This window comes from Geospiza fortis, unplaced genomic scaffold (assembly GCF_000277835.1).
Source record: "Geospiza fortis unplaced genomic scaffold, GeoFor_1.0 scaffold290, whole genome shotgun sequence".
Lineage (NCBI taxonomy): Eukaryota > Metazoa > Chordata > Aves > Passeriformes > Thraupidae > Geospiza > Geospiza fortis.
Genome location: NW_005054678.1, coordinates 84736 through 103918, shown reverse-complemented (window position 1 = coordinate 103918; position 19183 = coordinate 84736). Strand labels below are relative to the sequence as shown.

General features: G+C 52.1%; 2 pseudogenes across 1 annotated transcript in view; both read left to right on the top strand.

Annotated features, from left to right (window-relative positions):
- Positions 1 to 5819, top strand: part of LOC102044099 — a 24724-nt pseudogene extending 18905 nt beyond the window's left edge. The window contains exon 5 of the transcript XR_004082703.1: positions 3960 to 5819. The product of XR_004082703.1 is annotated as a zinc finger protein 850-like (transcript). The remainder of the gene's footprint in view (positions 1 to 3959) is intronic.
- Positions 5820 to 10039: 4220 nt separating this feature from the next.
- Positions 10040 to 18487, top strand: LOC115949009 (annotated as a pseudogene).
- The last annotated feature ends 696 nt before the right edge of the window (positions 18488 to 19183 follow it).

The following is a 19183-nucleotide window of genomic DNA, read 5'->3' as shown; positions in this document are numbered from 1 at the left end:
AGGAGCAGCCGAGAGCCCAGCGCTGCCCCAGCCCAACCTGCCCCAGCTCCATCCCTGCCCCTGCGTGGGATGTTGTAGGTTTGAGAGGCACAGGAGACCAAGGATGGGTGCTGGGCCTGGGGAGAAGAGGAGAAGGGATGGAGGAGGAGGAGAAGGAGGGATAGAGGAGGAGAAGATTACCTGGCTAAAGCACACCAAGAAAAAGGAAACAAAAATCCAAAATCAATCAATCCAAAGTGAAATAAACCCAAAACAATTTATGTATCTCAGGAGGTTCTGGGGGAGGAAGGGGTGAGGGAAAAAAAACAGAAGAGGGTAAGCATGAAAAGGAATATGGAAGACGCCACTGTTGAGTCACAAGGGTCAGAGTTGACACCTGTGCAGAACTAAGCCTGGATTTCAACAGTTTAGGCTTAAAAGCCCAATAGCACTTAACTTAAATTTAACAGCACTTAACTGAAACCTAATCATTAACTTCACATAGAATTTATTACACCACATCAGGAACATACCCACAGGCCCGAATCTTCCCACCAGGTGCAGGGCAGAGCCTGGAGGAGGAGTGGGGGGCTCAGCCCAGGACCATTGGGGGTGCCCCAAGTGCAGCAAACAGGAGAGTTCCCAGCTCACAGAGGCCCCAGCACAGGGAGGTTGCTGTCGCAGCTGCTGCAGCCCAGGAGAGTTCCAAGGGTGTAACGTGGAGTCGGTGGTCAGAGACAGAGACACACTTCACAGTTGCAAGTGGCAATAATAGAGAGAACTTTATTGTCTGAACCCAGCTTTATACAGGGGGTTTGAAAATGCCCCAGTCTAAACTGCTCATTGGTCTGATCTTAACACCTCTCAGTTCTCTGAGAAGTGAGATGTCTGCAGCTTAGGGTGCAGGTGTGATTGGGTGAAATTGCCCAGTACAAGCCAGCTTGTACTGTAACTCAAGGGTCTCGCTCACTCAGGGCTGCTGTTTATAGGGCCCAAGGGATGGGCTTTATTCACAGACATTTTCCATCCCGGCCCAAGCTCAGGCCAACGACTTTCTGGGAAAGGTTGAGAACTAAAATATGACCCCATTTGGGATGTTATTCAGGCAAAAAAAAAGTTTCCAAGGCTGTTGGAGCTCGTTGGACAGCACCAGTCCCTGGAACAGACAATGTTGGTGATACACTCAAGAGGAGCTGAGCCCATGGGCTGCTTGTTAAGGCCAAGGCCTAAACAAGTATTTCTCAGATCATGGTGTTGCCTGATAGGAGGGGGAGCTAGGGAGAGATTTTCCCAAGTGTGTCCACTGATGTTTCATGAGATCTGAGATGCTCTGAACCCTCTTCCCACATTCCTCACACTTGTAAGGCTATTCCCTGTGTGGTGGTGCTGGTGGGTGATGAATGCAGATGGAAGAAGAGAATTTCCAGAGCCCGGAGCTGGGTGAGACATAGACAAGAATCAGCATGGGATGATGCAGAGCTGCTTTCCAATGGAGTGCCCGAGCTGTTCCTGTCCAGCTCCGCTCTGGAATGCCGTTCTGGAAGGGGCACTTGGCCTTTCCCGTCCGCTGGAACACCCTTCTGTGGGCAGAGACACAGGTCATGGTGTGCCCCCCCCACCACAGCGACTCCCAGCACCCCACAGCCAGCTGGGAGCTCAGGAGGCCATGCCAGACCCCCCTTTCCCATTCCCCTCTGCCCCACCGGCTGCTGGGTGCAGGGAACCCCCTGTGAAAAACGCCAATCACTTGTTTTTAAATTTTTAAAAGTTTAATAGTAATAAAATCGTTATAAAAATAGTAATACAATTAGAGTAATAATAATTTGGACAAATTGAATTAGGACAATATGAGACAATAAAGACAAAGAGTTACAGATGTCTGGGTACCTTTTTCTGGGCAGCACGAGCCGGAAAGGACACCCATTAACAAAGGATTAACCCTTAAAAACAATAGCCCGTTGCATATTCATACACTTCATACATGATGCATAAATTCCATTCAAACACAGGATTCTGTCTGGTCATTGCCAACTGCTGCCTCCGAATCCTAACAGTGCCTTCCAGGCGGGAAGAAGTTCATTTCTTCTGATAAGAGGGCAATAAATTCTTTTCCTCTGAAAGATTTAGGTGTCCTGTGGCTGCTATCTCGCTGCGAGTCCTTTCTTTAAAAAAAGTATCCTACATAGCATAGTTTCTATTTTAACATTTTTTATAACCTAAAACTATAGTTAACACACTACTTAAGAGAATTAATACAGCATTACTTTCTAACACAACACATATAATATTCATTTTAATATTTGCGGAAAGCCAATCATAAAATACATGCATTTTTCACAGCCCCCAAGACCCCCCAGTGAGGATCCGCTTCCCCTCAGAGCCGCAGGGAACTCCTCCAGGATTACGGAAGGGAGCTATGAAGGGACCCCCTTTGGGAACCACTTTCCCGCTGCGCCACCTCCCTTCATCTTCCCTCTCCCACTCCGTTCCCATCGTCCCCCCCAAATCCCAGCTCTCCCCATCTCGGTTCGGGGCTGACCCACCTCCTCTACCATCTTCTCCCTTCTTACCGCGTCCCGCCCCGCCCCTCCCACAGACCCCGGCCCGCAGCCGACGGCAGCGCAAGGAAAGAGGAAGAGGAGGAGCAGGAGCCGGAAAAGGAGGAGAAGCTGGAAGACGACGAGGAGGACGGGGTCTACGTTTTTGTTCTTGCCTCGAGTTTATGTACCAGTGTCAGGAGGTCAGCTTCTGTAGCTGTCTGATCTTCTGCAAAGGAGAGGAAGAAAAAGCAGCAGAAAGCGGGAGAGGAAGAAGAGGAGGAAATTCGCGTGTCCACCGCGCCCTGTGTCCGCAGCCCTCCCGGCCCGTGGAGCATCTGCCCCGCCGCATCCCGCAGGTGACTGGGGAGAGAGGGGGAACGTACCCCAGGAATCTTGGGCGTCCCCGGGAGGTGTTTTGTTCCAGGGGGGATCCCGGCCGTGCCTATCGGCGGAGCCCAGGGGAGGATGCGGGGTCTCGCACGCCAGCTGGAGATCGCCCGGCGGGAGCAGGGGACAACGGTTCTGGCTGTCCCTGGCGTGGGAGACCGGAGAGGGGCGATACGTGTTTGGACTAGCCCCGGAAGCACAGAGTTAGCGGGGAGGGCAGGATTCCGTCGACCCTGAAATGGGGGGCTGGGAGAGGGGACGTCCCCGACATCGTGGAGTGGGGCGAGCCTGAAGAGTGGGAACCCTGGGACCCCCAGCAGCCGAAACAGAGACTCAGAGAAGAAGGGACCCCCTAGGACCGCTAAAATTTCCAGCAACCCTAAGCAGGACCCAGAAGAGGGAAGACCTCCAGGACCCCGGAATGGAGAGACCAGAGATGGGGGAATCTTGGAGGACTCCTGTGCTGAATCTTAATATTTTGCAGGGGGTTTTTTCTGCATCATGGTGTTTCAGAGGTTTTCATGGACAAAAGATACCTGGTGACTTCTAGAGATGGACTTGGGCAGGAGGAACCTTCAGCTCAGCACACTCACACATTGTTTTCCCCCCAAACCAGGATTTGTCATTCCTAAGGATTGGCTGAATGGAGGAGGAGGCTGCAAGGAAGAGGAAGATGCTCCAGGACAGCCAGGCAGGTGAGGAGGAAGTCACTTCCTGTTTCCCCCTCATTTCTGCTCTATCTCCCAGCCCAGCATGGCCCCCAGCTGCAGGACAACCCCTGCTGCCAACACCATCCTGCCAGGGATGGATGGGGGGATCTCCTTCCCCTTCCCTCTGGCACGGAGGCAAATCCCATCCTCTCTTTGTCCTTCCTCCCCCAGGCACTGAGCTGAAGGCAGAGATCAAGGAGGAGAAATCCCCCTGGCAGAACATTAAGGAAGAGGCTGTTTTGAGCGCCTCCACAGCACAGGAAGCCAATGGGGAAGAGAAGCCCCAGAGATCCCACACAAGGAGGGGCTGCAAACCCAGCCCAGGGTGCTCCAAGGAGGAAAGAGCCCCCCTGTGCCAGGAAGGCGGCCAGAGTTTCAGCTGGAGCTCAGAGCTGGTGAAGAAGCCTCACGTGGGGGAGAAGTCCCACAAATGCTTGGAATGTGGAAAGAGCTTCAGCCGGAGCTTCCACCTCCTCCGCCACCAGATGATCCACACAGGGGAACGCCCGTATGAATGCTTGGAATGTGGGAAGAGCTTCAGCCGGAGCTCCTGTCTGATCCGCCATCAGGTAATTCACACAGGGGAACGGCCGTACAACTGCAAGGAATGTGGGAAGAGCTTCAATGACCGCTCCAACCTCCTCGTCCACCAGCGCCTGCACTCCAGGGAACGGCCCTTTGAGTGTTGGGAGTGTGGGAAGAGCTTCAGCACCAGGTCTGACCTGATCCAACATCAGAAGATCCACAGTGGAGAACGGCGCTATGAGTGTCCTGAGTGTGCAAAGAGATTTCGGACCAGCTCCCATCTCCTCCTGCATCAGCGCATTCACACGGATGAGAGGCCCTTCCGCTGCCCCGACTGCAGGAAGGGCTTCAAACGTAACTCCCACCTCACCCTGCACCGGCGCATCCACACCGGGGAGAGGCCCTATGAGTGTCCTGAGTGTGGGAAGAGCTTCTCCAGCAGCTCAGGCTTGACCCAACACCAACAGTCCCACTTGTAAGGGAAGCCCTGCTGTGGAGGCCCAGGGGCCCACCATTGGAGCTGTAATACCTCAGCCCTGGAAGGGCAAAGGTGACCAGGGTCAAAGACAGACTCCCTCTGAATACAGTGGTCTCACCCATAGGCATTTCCAGGCTCATGTTAATGCAGCAGGCTTTATTGGTATCAGCCAGTTCAACTGCCCTTTTTTCTTTATAGGTACTGCCTCTAGAATGTTCTCCCCTCTCTTGTCCCCTGTCGGTCCTGGTTTATTGTGGTGCTCCACCCCTGGTTACCTCATTGGTTCCCAGTTTGCTGCCCCTCCTCTTCGGATCTGCCTCTTTTTCCCCCCCATATAAAACCCTGTCCTCAGCCGTCTGTCCTTGGACCCTCTTCATAGCAATAAACCAGGTTTAGAGCTCCACACAAAGGCTGTTTGTTAGCAGTTTAAGCAAGCCTGCTCTGGGTTCTGGGAATGCAGGTTGTTCACAGAGGCTCATTGTGCATGCCCCACCACACCCTGAGAATGCCCTGATTGTGAGAAGATCTTCATCTGCTGCTCCAACTTCATCACCCATCAGAGGACCCACACTGGATGATTCACAGTGACCCTCACTGGGCCGAGACCTGCTGATCCATGTTCCAGGTTGCCCGTGTACTGGGTTTGTGTGGCCAGGTTTTGGAAGTAGGGAGCTACAGAGGTAGCTTTTATGAGAAGCTGCCAGGAATTTCCCCATGTCCAGCAAAGCCAGCACCAGCTTCTGGACAGACCCACAGCTCACCAACACCAAGCCCGTAGGAGAGGGCAGTGACACCCCAGGGATAATGGATTCAAGAAGGAAAAAGTTCTTGTGCAGATGGAATCGGGTGCAGAGAAGAGTGGGAACATGTGAAAGGAACAGCTCTGCAGACACCCAGGGCAGTGCAGAAGGAGGGGCAGGAGCTGCTCCAGGTGCCGGAGCTGCCTGCAGCTCCTGGAGGAGCCTATGCTGGAACAGGGGGATGCCCAAAAAGAAGGATGTGAGCCCGTGGAGGGCCCTGTGGATCCCTGGGCAGAGGAGCCGACGCTGGAACAGCTTTGCTGGAAGGGCCTGTGGGGACCCACACTGGGGCAGGGGAAGGACTCCCAACTTCCCTCCCTGAGCAGCAGGAGGAGGAACAAGGTGCATTATCCTGCTCTGATTTGGTTGGTAATAAATTGAGGTCCTTTCCCCAGGGTGAGTCTGTTTTGCCTGTGACAGTGTTTGGGGAGCAATCCCTCCTGGTCCTTATCTGAATTCCTGGACCTTTCCTTTTATTTTCTCTCCCCTGTTTAGGTGCAGAGGGCAGGGACAAAGCAGTTTTGGTGGCACCTTGCATCCAGTCAGGGTCAGCCCGCCGGAGGGGGTTGGTAGTGGCCTGGGAGGTCCCTGGACATCCCCCCTGGAGCAGGGTGTCCCCCCTTGCTGCAGCCCAGTCCCTCAGGCAGCGCTTAGCCAAGCAGAGCACTTGGTGCTGGTGACTCGGCAGGGTCCAGGCAGACCCGCAGCGCTCAGCCTGGACTCCAGCTGTGACCCCCACCCCCAGCGCTCCCTGCCAGGGGAATTTGGGAAGGGAACACGTGGAGGGCGCCGGGGGGGCCCCCCGAGCTGTCCCGGAGGGGGCGGCTGAGGCGGGGGAGTGAGGTGTCAGAGCCTGCCCGGCCCCGGCCATGGGGCGAGGGGCGGCAGCTGGGGCCCTGCTGGTGGCACTGGTGGTGCTGGGAGCCCCCCCCAACTCTAGGTTGAGCAGGGAGGCGGGGGAGGGAACTGACAGATATTTGAGAGGACACGTAAGGGAAGGTGGGACAGTGGGAAAAGGGTTCCCAGTGGGGGACCCTTCGTGTCCCCCATCACTTGATCTCTGGGGCGATTCCCTGGGGCTCTGAGGGGGGTGAGATCCGCACAGGGAGGGGCCCCAATCCGCCTGGCCATCCCTCAGGAGGAGGGGGACTTCCCTCACACAGCAGCTGGGGCTGTAGTGGCCGTGTGGCAGACTGGGGGCTGGAAAGGGGGGTCCAGAGTGGCCCCCCTGAGCTTCCAACCTGATGTAGGGTGGTGGGGGTAGAGGGGTGCATCCCCCAGCTTGCCTCCTTCCCCGCACAGTGGTGTTCCTGTGGATGGGAAAAGCCCAGAGTCACTTCCTGAACGGCCCTGAGTGGGTGAGGTTCATGGACAAGAACATCTATAACCTAAAGCAGCTCCAGCACTTCAACAGTGATTTGGGCACTTTGAGGGGATACCCCATATGGGAACACCCATGCCCAGTACTGGAACACCCAACTGGAATTACTGGAGAAGAGATGGGCTCAGGTACTGCAGTACAGGGACACATACTGTTGGCACACCCCAATCACCTGGCATGAGCAGCCCTATTTTTGAGGAAAACAACCCCAAAATCACCACAAAAATCCCCAAATCCTCCTGATTATCCCCCTAAATCCCAAATTCTCCTTGAAATCAAATGGAAATAGTTGGGATTTGAAGATCTTTGTTTAATTACTTTATTTTAGCCCCAATTTCATGTGTTTGTAAGAGAATAAAATGGCTCAAAAGAAAACGAAGGCCCAAATAGAAGGATTTACATGTTGGTGTCATGTGAGTATCTCTGTAGCTGGGCTGTTTGGGTAGGAAGAGCCCTTTTTGGCGCCTTTGATTTGAATAGTTTGGTCTTTGCACCAATCCATCACCACTTGTCTGTGGAAGATGACTGTGGGCCATAAAGAATTAGAACAATTGAATTAAAAAGACCTCTTGGTTGCAAAAGACCTCAAAGATCATCCAGTTTTGCTTGATGCCTCCTGAAGAAATGAGTGGTGGCTGTTGGTGAGATTTTTTGGGGTCTAAAGTCAACAAGACTGCTCTGCCCAATGAATTTCCAATGTTGGTCTGCATTCTAATGGATGTTCCTTCCCCTGCATTCATCAGGGTGCCTGTGGGGAACAAGGAGGATGTGGACACCACTAGCCAGATGTCTTCCCAATGTGGATCACTTGGAACATGGGTAAACAGGTCTCTGCCCAGTGTGGTTAAGCAGGAAAATTGGTCAATGTATCTTTTTCCAGTGTAGACCACTGGGTCTCTGCCCAGTGGGGGTCACCGTGGATCATCCAATATTTGTCCTCTGATGGGTGATAAAGTTGGACAAAGCTCTTCCCACAGGGCACTTGCAGAGCTTCCCTTACATGTGGGACCACTGGTGTGAGGTCAAGGCATCACTCTGGGTGATGAGGAGGGAGCTCTAGTTGAAGTTCTTCCCACTTGGGACACTCACAGGGCCATTCCCCAGTACGGACCTTCTGGTGGCAGAGGAGGTGAGAGCAGTCACTGAAGCTCTTCCCACATTCCAAACACCTATAGAGCCATTTCCCTGTGTGGATCTTCTGGTGGAGGATCAGGGTGGAGCTCTGAGTGAAGCTCTTCCCACATTCCTCACACTCATAGGGCCATTTCCCTGTGTGCACCCACTGGTGGATGAGGAGGAGGGTTTCTCTTTGGTGTGAATATGCTGCTGGACCCCCAGGTCAGAGCTCTGGCTGAAGTTCTGGCTGCCTTGCAAGTGCAGGGTAGGAATTTCCTCCTCAGAGCACCCTGGGCTGAGTTTGCAGCCCCACCTCGTGTGAGATCTCTGGGGCTTTTCCTCCCTGTTGATTTTCTGCGCCGTGAAGCTACTCAAAACAGCCTCTTCCACGAGGTTCTGATGCAGGGAGTTGTTCTCCCTAGTCTCTGTCTACAGCTCATAGCCTGGGGAAGGAAGGACAAGGAGAGGATGGTGTTTTCCTCCATGGCAGAGGGAAGGGGAAGGAGATCCCTCCATCCGTCCCCAACAGGACAGCATCGGCAGCGGGGTTGTCCTGCAGCCCAGGGCAATTTTCAGCTAAAAGATAGAGCAGGGGAAAGGGGCAGTGACTTCCTCCTGACCTGCCTGGGTGTCCTGGGGCATCTTCCTCTATCGCAGTCAGGCTCACTGCAACCCCGAGTCCAGTCCAGCTGGGGGCAATGTGGCAAAACAGAGGGACGGGAACAATGGATTTGCCTGAAAAATAGAGCACTTTAACAACAAAATAACAAACACAGAAACCACAGGATCTGAGGGGTAAGATCCAGTGATGGGGGGGTGTGGTGAACATAACAATATAGAGGGGTATTCTTAGGGCAGGGGTCCAATCAGCAGCACAAACTCGGAACATGACCTTATATGTGACAGGTCCTGAACCAACTGAGAACAAGAACACAACTTAATATAGAATAGTTCCATTAACATACCATCAACATACTAACTCCCATGATCACACTCTTCTCACCATGACCTGACCTGATAGCTCTCTTTCAGTATCCTGTTTCCCATGGTCTAGGGTTCATGCCTCCTGTATATGCCACTGAGACTAAACCACTATTCATCCTAGCTGGTTGCATTCCTACATTCCTCTTCCTTGCAGCCTCCTCCTCCATCTGGCCAAGTTTTGGAATAAGAAATCCTTTCTTGGGAGGATAAACAAGGTGTGAGCATGTTGGGCTGGAGGTTCCTCCTCCCAAGTCTATCTCTAGAAGTCACTGGGCATCTTGGGCCCATAGAGATTTTCAAAACACCAAGATTCAGCCCAAAACCCATCTCTGATCTCTGCACTTTGAGGTTCTTGGGGATCCCCCTGCCTGAGCTGCTGAAGGTCCCACGTGTATTAGGGGTTCCCTGTCTCAAGCCTGCTAGCAGTCCCAGGAATTGTCCCTCTTCAGACTCCCCCTTTTTCCAGCCTACACTTCAGGGAGCTCTGTGCCCCTCTGCGCTGTTGGGCTCCCTCCTCTCCCGGCCCCCCATTCCGAGTTCTGGGCTGCCCGGGGCTCTCCCCTATCCATATTACCCCCACCTCCAGTCTGCCAGAGGTCCCACAGTTCCAGTATTGCCCATTTCCATTTCCCCCACTCCAGGGGTCCCAGGCTTTCCCACATTCGGCTCTCCCAGGGAGTCCCCAAAACCAGTGTTCCACACCCCTGGCCAGCACCGGGCAATTGCCAGCAGCAGCCACGGGATGCCCCCCAAAAACAACACTCCTGCTGACTGCCCAAGATATCTGAGACAAGCTCCCTCTCCCTGGTCACCTGAGGGATGTGAAGGGCCAATCATCCTGGGGCAGAGGGGCTGCAGTTTCAGTAAATGGTGAATGCACCTGATACCTCCTCTCCCCTCTCCTCTTCCTCCTCCCACTTCCTCCTCCTCTTCCTCCTCCTCTATCCCTTTGTCTGTGGGCCAGGAGCTCTCAGGTCAGTGGGGGAGCTGGACATGATGGGAAAATGGGGGAAGAGGGGGGAAATATGGGGGGGATCCCCAAAAGGAGCAAGAGAGAGGGTAGGCCACCCCCAAACAGATCAGATGGGAACTGGGGCTGTGGAGGGGATATAAGAGGTGATGGGTCAGTGCAAACATGCTCTTATGTGGGTTCCTTCGTGTTCCTCATCACTTAATCCCTGGAGAGGTTCCGGGGGCCTCCGAGGGGGTAGATCCACTCTGGGGGTTTCCCAAACCTCCATCCATTGGGGGAGTTCCCCCCACTCAGCAGCCAGTGCTGTGGCAGGCACGTAGCAGAGTGGGGTGTGAAAAAGGGGGCAGGGGTGGCCTCTTGAGCTCCCAACCTGCTGTGGGGTGCAGGGGGTTGCTGGGGGTTGAGGTGCCACTGACCTGCCTCTCTGCCCATAGAGGGGTCTTTAGTGGATGGGAAAGGCCCAGTGCCACTCCCTGAAGGACCCTGAGCCGGTGAGGTTCATCGACAGGAACATCTACACCAAGGAGCAGCTCGGGCACAGTGGCAGGGACACCTCCCTCTGCCTTCGCTGCCTACCAGCACCAGCACATGGGGAACGACCTTACAAGTGTGGGAAACGAGGAAAGAGGTTTTGGAGCAGCTCAGATTTCGTGAAGCATCAGTGGACACACTCAGGGAAGAGTCTGTCCACCCTTCCCCAAGCCAAAGCATGATCTGAGAAATGCTATTTAGGCCGTGGCCTTGATGATCAAACCCTGGGCTCAGCTCCTTTGGCGATTACCACAAGCACTATCTGCTCCAGGGACTGGTGCTGTCCAAAAAGCTCCTGCTTATTAACTAACAGCCTTGGAAACTTTTTTTTTTTTCGCTTGAATAACATCCCAAATGGGGTCATATTTTAGTTCTCAACCTTTCCCAGAAAGTCGTTGGCCTGAGCTTGGGCCGGGATGGAAAATGTCTGTGAATAAAGCCCATCCCTTGGGCCCTATAAACAGCAGCCCTGAGTGAGCGAGACCCTTGAGTTACAGTACAAGCTGGCTTGTACTGGGCAATTTCACCCAATCACACCTGCACCCTAAGCTGCAGACATCTCACTTCTCAGAGAACTGAGAGGTGTTAAGATCAGACCAATGAGCAGTTTAGACTGGGGCATTTTCAAACCCCCTGTATAAAGCTGGGTTCAGACAATAAAGTTCTCTCTATTATTGCCACTTGCAACTGTGAAGTGTGTCTCTGTCTCTGACCACCGACTCCACGTTACACCCTTGGAACTCTCCTGGGCTGCAGCAGCTGCGACAGCAACCTCCCTGTGCTGGGGCCTCTGTGAGCTGGGAACTCTCCTGTTTGCTGCACTTGGGGCACCCCCAATGGTCCTGGGCTGAGCCCCCCACTCCTCCTCCAGGCTCTGCCCTGCACCTGGTGGGAGGATGCAAAGGCAACTGAAGGGAGAGTTCTACTGGATTCCAGGGGAATTTCCCACAGGGACCTCGTACAGACTCCTTCGGTCCCTACGTGTGTGACGCTGAATATGCCACAGCAAATGTCCTGGGAATGCTGCTCTCCTGGAGTCAGAGTACTTAGGATATGTAAGTCAATCGGGCCTGTGGGTATGTTCCTGTAGTGGTGTAATAAATTCTATGTGAAGTTAGTGATTAAGTTTCAGTTAAGTGCTATTAAATTTAAGTTAAGTGCTATTTGGCTTTTAAGCCTAAACTGTTGAAATCCAGGCTCAGTTCTGCACAGGTGTCAACTCTGACCCTTGTGACTCAACAGTGGCGTCTTCCATATTCCCTTTTATCCCTACCTTTTTCTATCCTTTTCTCTCACCCGCTCCTCTGTCCCATCCCCCCGCCCCGCCTCCAGTTTCCAGTAAAATCTTTTTGGGTTTATTTCAGTTTGGATTGATTAATTTTTGATTTTTGCTGTTTCTCAGAGTGCTTTAAGCATCCAGTAAGTGGCAGAGCGAACCTTGCCAAGGAACTTTGTTGTAGGGTCATTTTTTTATGAGGTCTGTTTTTGCTGATGGGCTTCCTAGTGATTCTTTAAGTGACCTTAAAACATTGGAGCCCAAGAGAACAGCTCTGCAAACATACAAGGCAGTGCAGGAGGGGCAGGAGCTGCTCCATGCAGCAGTCGTATTGGTTGTGGGGGGAGGAGGAGAAGGGATGGAGAAGGAGGGATGAAGAAGGAGCAAGAGAAAGGATGGACAAAGAAGGAGAAAAAAAAGCATGATTAAGAAGGAGAAAGAGGAGGAGTAGGGAGAGACAAGGAGGAGGAAGAGGGAAAAGGAGTCATCTTGCAGTGGTCGCTGTTTCTGCAGCCCAGCTCGCCCCTGTGTTTTTCCCTCCCTGTGTTTCACAGGTAACTGGGTAAGAGGAGCTCAGCCCAAATATCTTGGGGCATCCCTGGGACTCTTTTTTGGGCAGAATAGGATATTTTCAACTTGCAGGACTTCAAAGCTGAGCTGCAAATGCTCGTTAATGGGATACTGGGGTTCCCCGGCAGAGTCCCTGCGGTGGGTGGTGCAGTGCGGGTTTCCCGGAGCCCATGTGGAAGCACTGAGGGGTGCTGGCAAGGACAGCAGTATTGGAGACCCTGGGGAGAGCCAGGCTAGGGGGAAACGCGGAATTCTGGAATGGGGAGAGGGGCCAGACTGGTGCTGGGAGACCCCCAGAAGGTTGGAGGGGCAGGAGAAAGAGGGAGGAGCCCCAGGGCCCTGAAACCAGAATCCTAAGAGGGAGGACCCAAGACAGTCTTGATAGGAGAGATAACCAACGTAGGAGGGAAGCCAGGATCCCCAACAGCACAGAGAAGGAGGATCCCTGGCACACAGTCAGGAGAGAAAGAACCCCTGGGATGCCCCAAACCCTGGGCATTCATAAGCTGGACCTTGGAGAAGGGGAACCACCTGGACCCATTGTACCTCCAAGCAGCCCAGAGAAGGGGAACCTCAAAAACCCCAAAGTGGGAAGACCATAGAGGGAAGACACCTGAAATTGCCAGGAACACACGCAGCCTGAAGAGGCTGGGGACCCTGTAGAGATCTAATTTTAAATACATGCAGGACCCCCAGCACCCTGTATAGGGGACACCCCCAGAACCCCAAAGTCAGGAGACCATAGAAAGGTCTTTGTACCAGTGGGCACATTACAGCCTCGCAAAGGCAAAAGACCCTGAGAGATGTCACAGTGCATACGTGTAGCACAGATGCTGAAAAGTGGCAAAGCTGAATAACCTCGCTCAGCTTCAGTCCTGTGCAGATCACAGAAGGCGAAGAATGAAGCAGCAGAGCAACGGGCTTTTGTACCCACTGAAGGGAATTGCAAAAATCCAGCAGCTGCTCATTCACAAGCACAGTCAGCTGTGTGTGCTCTTGCTTCTTGTAAAACTCACTGGTGCCCCTCCTTTCCTATAGGAGGGGTTTTTGGTCTGCATCTTGTTTTGGAGGTTTCTGTTGGCACAGGATGCCTGGTGAGTTCTGGAGATGGATTTGGACAGGAGGAAACCCCAACCCAACACTGTCACACCTTGTTACACAACAGTCCCATACCTTGTTTTCCCCCAAAACCAGGATTTGTCATTTCTAAGCTTTGACTGGATGGAGAAGGACGCTGTAAGAAAGAGGAAGATGCCCCAGGACGCTGAGGCAGGTGAGGAGGAAGCCAGTGCCCCTTTTCCCCTCTCCTCTGCTCCATCTCCCAGCCCAGTATTGCCCCTGGCTGCAGGACAACCTTGCTGCCGACACCATCCTGATGGATTTGGGGGAAGTCCTTCCCCTTCCCTCTGGCACAGAAGCAAATTCCATCCTCTCCTTGTCCTTCCTCTCCTCAGGCACTGAGCTGCAGGCAGAGACCAGGGTGGAGAAATCCCCCTGGCAAAACATTGTGGAAGAGGCTGTTTTGAGCGCCTCCACAGCACAGGAGTCCAACGGGGAGGAAAAACCTCAGAGATATCCCATGAGGAAGGGCTCCAAATCCAGCCCAGGGTGCTCCAAGGAGGAAAAACCCACCCTGTGCCAGGAAGGCACCTGGAGCTTCAGCCAGAACTCAGACCTGGTGGTCTACAAGCAGCATCATATGGGTGAGAAGCACTACAGGTGCTTGGAATGTGGGAAAGACCTTCAGCCAGAGATCCCATCTGATCTGCCACCGGAAGATCCACAGTAAGGAATGGCCCTACAAGTGTCCTGAGTGTGGGAAGAGTTTTCAGAGGCGCTCCCATCTGGCCAGGTGTGAGCAAACACACACAGGGGAGAGGCCCTTCTGCTGCCCCGACTGTGGGAAGGGCTTCAAACACAGCTCCACTCTCATCACGCACCAGCGCATCCACACCAGGGAGAGGCCCTACGAGTGTCCTGAGCATGGGAAGAGCTTCTCCTACAGCTCTGCCTTGATTTCACCCCAATGGACCCATGAGTAGGGGAAGCCCTACAAGTGCCCTGACTACAGGAAGAGTTTTATCTCCTGCTCCAACTTCATCACCCACTAGAGGACCCAAGCTGCATTATCCACAGTGACCCATATTGTGAAAAAACATGGTGATCCACATTCCTGGTGATCCATGTTGGGTGAAAACCTGGTGACCTATGTTCCACATGATCCACATTGGGAAGACACCTGGCTGGTGGTCTTTGGGCACCTGGATGAACGCAGGGGAAAACTTCTATCAGGATGGGGACTGACATTGGTAATTGAAGCATTGAGGCCTGAACAGCAGTCCCTGCACCAAAGTTGATCTCCAGATGAACCTTCCAACCAAATATTATATGATACTTGCATCTGCTAATTAGTGAAATATCAATGATCATTAGTGAAATATGTAATGTGATAAAAGTATATTTATCTTTCCATGTTTAGGGGACAGTCAAAGCAATGAAATCAGATATGTGGCCTTGTTTGGAGGTACATCATCAAAGCCAGCTCCCTTGGTTCCTTCTTGAGCCCTGACCAGGTTTTGGGTGGAACCCAAATGTTGTGGGTTGATGCTGGCCAGATGCCACGCACCCACAAAAGCCACTTACTCACTCCCCTCCACAGATGGACAGGGGAGAGGAAATATGTAACAAAGGGTTCATGGGTTTAGATAAGCACCGAGAGAGTCATCCCTCACCAAGCACCATCACAGGTAAAACAGGCTCAGTTTTGAGATATGAAATGAACTAACAGAATCAGAGCAGGATAATAAATAAAGTAAGCCCTTAAAACCACCTTCCCCCCAGCCTTCCCTCCTTCCCAGCTCTATCCCAGCAGCACAAGGAGACAGGGAATAGGGGTTACAGTCAGTTCATCATCTGTGGCTTCTCCCCCTGCTCAGGGAGAGGAGTTGTTCCTCTGCTGCACTGTGGGGTCCCTACCACAGGAGACAGTTCTCCATAAACTTCTCTGGAGTGAGTCCATCCCATGGGCAACAGCTGTGTGCAAACTGCTGCAACATGAGTCCATCACAGGGGCAACAGTCCTGCCCAAACTGCTGCAATGTGGGTCACCTTTCCATGGGGTCAGTCATTCAAGGATCTTTATTAATCACTATAGGCAATCTTTTGGACTAATTATTTGGTGCATTACTTATCCTTTTTTAATTCTTTGCTCTTTTGAACTATAGAAAATTATGCTTATTTCTTAAAGTTGTGTCTTTTGTGCTGAGTCAGTGGTCACTGTCTGCCCCTGCCAGAATTCCCTTTGACCCAGTCAGAACTGATTTCACGCAGTTGCTGGATTGGGCTTTCCTTGTGGCCTATAAATTCTGCAATCTTTGTGTCCAGTCTCAGCGATCCATTCTCTTCCCCCAGCTTTGTTAACCTCCCCCAGGCCTGAGATAACACCTGGACAATTGTCCCACCCTGATCTTACCTACAGTCCAAGTGCCAGGTATCCACTGAGGAATATCAGAATATCAGGGGAGGTCAGGAGGAGAGGGGGGAGGGAGGATTCAGTGGTCATTGGAGGTGGCAACTGCCATTGTGTCCATAACTTGGGGTGAGCTTCGTTTGACCGGTGATGTGCACATCAGCAGTTGCTTCTTTACACACTTTGCCACAGTGGGAATTTTTGTGGGCATGCATTTCCCAGCATGTGCCACCCAGATGTCACCTCTGCCAGGCCTGGAGTCAGCACCTTCCTGTTACTCCTTTGTGTGCTCATCTCATGGCAAAGCCCTTCTGTGGCCTTGGCAGTGTTTGAGATGGGCAGCTCTGCTCCTCGGGTCCTTACACAGCCTGATCCATCACCCACCCACGAGTGACCTGAGTGTTGGAGGAGATTCAGTGACCACTCCAACCTCAGCTCCCACCCAAGGATTCATCATGGCAAGAGACTGGTCTCCTGTGGGAAGAGTTTTGGCCAGAGCACGGACTTGATCTCCCACTGCAGGATCCATGTTGGGGAGAAACCCTGTGTCTGCCCAAACTTTGTCCAGAGGCTCCACTCAAATTAAGATCTTTTGAAAGTGGAATTAAGCCATTTGGGGTTTGTATCAAGAGATTCTGGGGGGGCATGGAGCCATTTTCAGTGTGATTGTGTTGTTTTAAGATGATTGGTCAATCCCTCCTGGCTTTTGCTGTGCACACCGATGCAGAAGACTCCCCTACATCCCCACAGAATCCCCAGATACTCTGGAATATCCCCCTGAACTCCAAATTCTCCCCAAAAAGCAGTAAAATGGGAGGGTTTTACGTGTCTTTTCTCAGCTTCTTTATTTTTACCCCACTTTCAGGTGTTTTAAAGGGATGAAGAGGAATCAAAAGAAAATTAAGGCCAAACAAAAGTACTTACATGTTGGCATTGTGTGAATATCCATGGAGTTGGGTTGGGTGGGTGGAAGAGAATTTCTTTGAGGAGTTTCCACCCCATTGTGTCTGAAATCTTGGTCTTCGTTCCAGTCCGTCGCTCTGAAAGACACCCAGGGGCCTTGGAGAAGCGGAATTGTATTATTGAGTTGTAATTGTACTAATTGAAATAGGAGGAAAAGGAGATGGAATTAGGGAGGAGGAGGAAGGGGAGGAGGAATAGCAGGAAGCTCATGGATCCACCACTCCCCATATCTGCAGCCGTCCCCAGCCTGGGGGCATCATCCCCCCTCTTGCCTCAAATATCCAGGGGGAATGGGGCGTGTCTCTCAGTATTTGTTCTTTATGAGACAATATCTGGATTTTATAGAACTCCAAAGCTGATCTGCAAATGCCCCTCGGGGGATACTGAGGGGATTCCAGAGATGTTCTTTGTCTGGCGACTCCTGGTGGCTGCTGCCAGCCGAGCCATGGCGGGGATGTGGAATCCCTGGAGCTGCGTGGTGATCAGCCACTAGCAGGGCAGGGGGACCAGGAACTCCCTTTCTGGGGACTCCTCAGGAGAGCCAGGGTTGGGGGAGGGCCAGGACCCCTGGAGAGAGGCAATGTGGTAATCACAAATCCTGTGAACAGAGAGAGACATAGTTCTCTCCCAGGATTTTCCTGGGAAGCTGTGAGAAGCTGTGAGAAAGTTCAGAGAAGAGAATGAGAAACAATTCTTATCTCCATTTGCTGCACTTTTTGTTGTGCACGTGTGGAATCTGTTATGGAGATTGTTTACCAAAGGGTGATTTCTTAATTGGACACTGGATGGTGTTTGGATCGATTGACCAATTAGGCTAAAGCTGTATTGGACAGTTCAGTAAGGGTTACAAGTTTCTTAAGAGTATAGTATAATGTAGTATAATTTAATAAAGCAATTGATCAGCCTTCTGCATTCATGGAGTCAACGTTAATTATTCCCTGTTCAGGGGACCATTGCCACAATAAGGCAATACTGGAACTGAGGGATCCCTGACAGCCCAGAGAGGGGCAAAGCTCTGTGAGGAGTAATCTGGGAGAAGGAGAGATCCTGGAGAAGGCTGAACCCAGGGATTCCAAGGGCCTCCAGCAGTCTAGAAAGTGAGGAACCCTGGAGATGGAGGATCCCCAATGTACATGAGACCCCCAGCAGGCCAGACAGAGGGAAACCAAAGTGGAGACACCAGACAGGGGCACCCAGGCAGGTGAGGAGGAAGTCACTGCCCCTTTCCTCCTCTCCTCTACTCTATCTCCCAGCCCAGCTTTGCCCCCAGCTGCAGGACAACCAACGTTGTCCTGCCAGGGATGGATTTGGGGGATATCCTTTCCCTTCCCTCTGGCACGGAGGCAAAGCCCATCCCATCCCATCCCATCCCATCCCATCCCATCCCATCCCATCCCATCCCATCCCATCCCATCCCCTCCTCCCTCCTTTATTCCTCTCCTTTCTCTCCTCTCTCTCCTTCCCCAGGCACTGACAGAGACCAGGGAGGACAAATCCCTCCATCAGAACCTCGTGGAAAGGCCATTTTGAGTGACTCCATGGCACAAGAATACAATGGGGAGGAGAAGCTACAGTGTTATCCCATGAGGAGCGTCTCCAAACACAGCCCACAGTGCTCCAAGGAGGAAAGGCCTATCCTGTGTCAGGAAGGTGGCCAAAGCTTCATCCAGAGCTCGGACCTGGTGGTCCTTGCATGGTTTCACATTGGGGAGATGTGCTACAGGTGCTTGGAAAGTGGCAAGAGCTTCAGATGGAGCTGCTACCTGATCTGGCACCAGAAGATCCACATGGGGGAACGGCCCTAGAAGTGCTTGGAATGTGGGAAGAGCTTTAGCCAGAGCTCCTGTCTGATCCACTGTCGGAACCCAAGAAATTCCTCTGACTGCCCTGGAGGCTCAGAGACCTTGGCACAGAGTCAAAGACACCTGTGCCTCCGATTTTAACCCATAGAAACACTTAACAAATTCGTGCGAGGAGTTACAAGCCACAAAGATTTGAGTAAAATGTTACTAAATTTATCACCGAGTGAAAAATGTAGAATTTTGAGGTTTTTAGAATGGGGGTTCAGGAAGCAAGATATAGAAAAATCTGAGTGTGTCCAGTCTTTCTCCTCCTTCTTTGCCTCCATCTTCTGCTGTGATAGTAGCACTTTTAGATTGGTTTAGAGACAAACTGCCTAACATAGGTGATAAGTATTAGAAAATTATTGTAAATAATGTACACATAGTTTTTAGGATAAAATGATAAAAGATAACACCGCCCCAAAGCAGTCAGTGTGCAATGAACCAACATGCTAAACAGATCTTAGCAAGTCAGAGAAAGAATTTTAAAATAACAAAAAATAAACAACCTTGAGAATGAGAGCCAAGGAATCCTGTCTTCTTCAGTCTCAGAGCTAAGAAAAAGAGATTTCCTAACACCTCAGGGTCATCTTGACACCAGAGACCCCATCAACCCACCATCAGATAATTCACATGGAAGAACAGCCCTACAGGTGTAGG